The 4454-nt window shown below is 44.7% G+C and overlaps 1 pseudogene; it reads left to right on the forward strand.

The window, feature by feature from the left end:
• The first annotated feature begins 2842 nt into the window (after window positions 1-2842).
• Window positions 2843-2960, forward strand: LOC126210380 (5S ribosomal RNA; annotated as a pseudogene).
• Window positions 2961-4454: the final 1494 nt, after the last annotated feature.

Below are 4454 nucleotides of genomic sequence, written 5' to 3' on the forward strand. Positions count from 1 at the left end.
AGCTCTTGATCCCCTACTTCGAAAACTAACAGCCGAAGTCGGAGGATACACAATGGGAGCAACAAACATCGCATGTATGGCCTATGCTGACGACATGGGCATCTTTATTCAGAACGAGAACGAACTAGAAATGATCCAGCCTATCATGGAATCCTTCGAAAAGGCTTCAGGTGCCAAAACGAATCCGAGGAAGACAGTGCTACTACCAATAGGCAACGGCAGACTGCAACCAGCGAGACAGTGGTACCGAGTGACAAACAACCATAAGGCACTCGGAGTGGAACTACAGCAGTGCCCTTTGAAAATGGCAGCACAAAACTGGCGCAGCGTCTTGAACACAACGAGAGGGCTCGTGAGGACACACGCGAACCGGAACCTGACGCTGAGCCAAAGAGTGCAGTTGGTAAACGAAACGATCCTGTCGAAAGCGTGGTACATGGCCCAAATACTATGTGCTCCGACAGAAATTGCGCGAGCGATAGGTGCGGCGTACTACCTGCTGTGAAGGCGGGAAATCTTCAAGGTCTCCCAGGCGACGTGTTTCCTGTCGAGGGATGAAGGCGGACTCGGACTGACGGACGTAAAAACAAAATGCGCGGCACTGCTCCTACACCGTGCGATGAAAATGGCAAATCAGAACAATAACAGTATAACGTCCAGCCTGATCAACGAATATAAACCGGAATCTGAAGATGCGCCAGTGGACACCACCCACATTCCATTCAAGTTGCGGCACATAAAACAGATGGCAATCGACAAAAGTTACATCACCGTGGTCGTTGCCAACCCACAACAAAGACCGGCGAGGAAGATTTACAGCACTCTGAGGGGGAAGGCAAGAAAGTCCAAAATAGAGACGAGACTTCCAGACCACGACTGGCCACAGGTCTGAAAGAACGTCTCGGATCGGACACTTCCTGAGCACGCCAGGGACACGTGGTATAAAGTCATCCACCAAACAGTGCCGACAAACGAAAAACTGGCACGCATAAAAATGCGAGAATCCCCAAACTGCGAACTCTGCAACCAGACCGACACCATCGAGCATCGTTTTGGCTGCAGAGAGAGCGGGGAAATATGGGCGACAGCGAGAAGAACGATCGCCCACGTCAACAGAACCGACGAGAGGGCGATACATGTCTCAGCTGTCACTGTACCGGACGCGAAGCCTTTCCCCAACGCGAAACGCCTGGCCACAATGTGGATCATCGCCATGACGGCACACGCCATCGTCACCAAACGGCAGACCGACAAGGCGCAGTTCCTCACGGACCTGTGGGAGGAACACAGGAGGGCCAAACAACGCTCCAAGTACCGAGAGACCTTACAGAACTTCCTGCAGGTCCCGCTGGACGCCGCCTTCCGAGACGCCTTCAACACGACGTGACCGACGCCCTCCCACAACACCCACACCCCAGTCGCTGAGGACGTCGCCCACCCATCCCTCCAAAGCCCCGACGGCAAGAGTGGTGCAGCGCGGAAAGCGTCTACGAAATGTGCACAAAGTGAAAGTTTATATGTGTAGCAGTGCAAAAGTGAGTGTGACGTGTGCCAATTGTAGTGATACAGTGTCCAATAGCCAAATAAAAGCAGGCAAAGGAAATGATCAGATATAAATTTAGTGAAAGTGATACAAAGTGCTCCAAGAAAACAACAAAATGTCAAACAGTGTATTGCATGTAATTAGTGTGTTCTCTCTCTCTCTCTCTCTCTCCACGCAAGGTACGTTTTTCCTTTTTCTTATGTTTTAGTTTTTTTGCTTGTTGACTTGATTTTTTGTTTTTGTTTGTTGTTTTCGTTGTGTTGTAAATTTCGGCCCATCATGTGCCAAACGTAGCATGCCCTCTGCGACTAATAATCCCCGGCATTCACAAATTTAATCACATAGATGTTTCTGGTCTATATTCCACTTTTTTTTAGCCTTTGGGAAACATATAGCAAACATGCCAAAATAGGTGCTATTCAAATAGCATAGAGGCAAATTTCTATTTTGTATGTTTTTTCCATTTTGCATGTAAATTAAAAAAATCGGAGTAACGCAAGTTTTGTAATTAAGACATAAAAAAAAATCAGACAGGAAAATCTATCTGAAAGACACTCAGTGAATAAACGTGTCGTAACTCGACCAAGAACTACCAAAAGAACAATCAGAACAGAAACCTAGACAATGAATATCACCGTTCAATAATCAAGTACACCATTTATGTAAAGATTTGTAATTGTTAAAAATTGTAAATAAAAGTCTATATACGTTACAAAAAAAAAAGTGCTGTTGGCTCTATCTCATTTTTTCATTTTTACGTCGCTACACCAGCTAGCCCTCTTTTCATACTAACTTTCAGGTGTTGACGATGCTTCCACAAGCATTTTAAACTACTGTATTAAACGTAAGATACGAAATTACAGCAATGAACTCAGTTTGAGCAAGAATGCGCTAAAGAAGAGTGGTAGAACGCCTCGAAAATAACAACACACTACGAATCGACAGATGAGTTCTGAAATACGTGACGGCCTACTGTTTTGTAGCAGTGCTAAATTCCACAAAGTAAGTAAATAATAATAATAATAATAAAAATAATAAAAATAATAAAAAGTACTCGTCCGCGAGTGTCGGAGGCCGCACGCACCAAACGAATGACGGGCGGTGCATCGAGCAGCTGTGTCGCGTGTCTCACCAACGTTCGGCAGTCGCCTATGAGACGCCACGCCGAGCCGAGTGCGGCGCGCACTCCGCGACGCCTTCGAGGTGCAAGGCCGTCCTTTGCGTCAAATGTGCCACCGAAAACGTGTGTTGGGAGAGGAGGCGAACGCTTCTTCTGTCGTGCGGCTACAGTATAAGGACGCCAACGGCCATACCATGTTGAGTACACCGGTTCTCGTCCCATCACCGAAGTTAAGCAACATCGGGCCCGGTTAGTACTTGGATGGGTGACCGCCTGGGAACACCGGGATACTTATCGAAGTGCTTAAAAACGAAAAGAATGAAAGGAAAATTAGCAAATGGACAGCATGTCCTACAAAATAAATAAGAGTAACAAATACCATAAACAGATGAAAAAAAAATTAAGTAGAAAACTGTAATTCACAACCATAGAGATGATTTATTTTTTGTTGTTCTTTTTTCTGAAATAAATATTTGGTTACAAAAAAAAGGTGCTGTTGGCTCTCTCGTTTTTCCTTTTTACGTCGCTACACTTGTAAGTAGGCTGTTAAGGTTTTTTTATTGGTAACGCCACCTCTGTATGAAAATCACTGGCTGTGCTGTGTGCAGTCTGTGGCTGCTTAACATTGTTGTAATACGCGCCATTGTAGTGTTAGGCAGCTGACTGAACAGCACGTAGCGTTGCGCAGTTGGAGGTGAGCCGCCAGCAGTGGTGGATGTGGGGAGAGAGATGGCGGAGTTTTGAAATTTGTAATATTGGATATCATTAACTGCTATTTATATTATGATTTTTCAACACTATTAAGGTAAATACATTGTTTGTTCTCTATTAAAATCTTTCATTTGCTACCTATGCCTATCAGTAGTTAGAGCCTTCACTAGTTTGAATCTTTTATTTAGCTGGCAGTAGTGGCGCTCGCTGTATTGCAGTAGCTTGGGTAGCGAAGATTTTTGTGAGGTAAGTGATTTGCGAAAGGTATAGTTTAATGTTAGTGAGGGGCATTCTTTTGTAGGGATTTCTGAAAGTCATAGTTTTTCAAAGGGGACGTTTCACACCTGCCAGGCCTCTTTTCATACTGACGTTCAGGTGTGACAAAGATGGTTCCACAGGCATTTTAAACTGCTGTATTAAACGTAAGATACGAAATTGCAGTAATGTACTCAGTTTGAGCAAGAATGCGCGAAGGAAGAGTGCTAGGAACTCCTTGAAAGTAACAAAACACAACGAATCGACACATGTGTTCTTGAAATGACTCGGAGCCTACTGTTTTGTAGCAGTGCTAAATTCCAAAAACTAACAAAATAAATTAAAAAAACTCACAACTGTTCTGGACCGATCACCGACGATAAGCAACGACGTTACTACTCAGATGGGTGACAGCCTGGGAGCTCTGGCTGACTTCATTTTTTGCTTTTTCGTCACTGCCCCTGGCAGCCCTCTTTTCGTGCTACCTTTCCGATGTCACGAAGATGTTTCCACAATGATTTAAAACTGTTGTAATAAACATAAGATACGATATTAACGAACTCAGTTTGAAGAAGAGAGTGTCAAGGAAGGTTTCCAAAGTGCCTCTGTAAGTAACAAAACAGTACGAAAGGACAGAAACGTCCTGAAATACGTCAGGGATTATTGTTTTGTAGCGGTGTACAACTGCAAATTTGTAAACAAATGTTTATCTTTCGCCGCTAGAAGAGATGGATGCTTTGGCGAAGCGCCTGTGTCTTCTGTCCTAGTTTTCGCACCTTTCCCCGGCACAGTGCTGCTCTACTAGCTGCGAAACGGCCTCGCAGA

Source organism: Schistocerca nitens, chromosome 1, assembly GCF_023898315.1.
Source record: "Schistocerca nitens isolate TAMUIC-IGC-003100 chromosome 1, iqSchNite1.1, whole genome shotgun sequence".
Lineage (NCBI taxonomy): Eukaryota > Metazoa > Arthropoda > Insecta > Orthoptera > Acrididae > Schistocerca > Schistocerca nitens.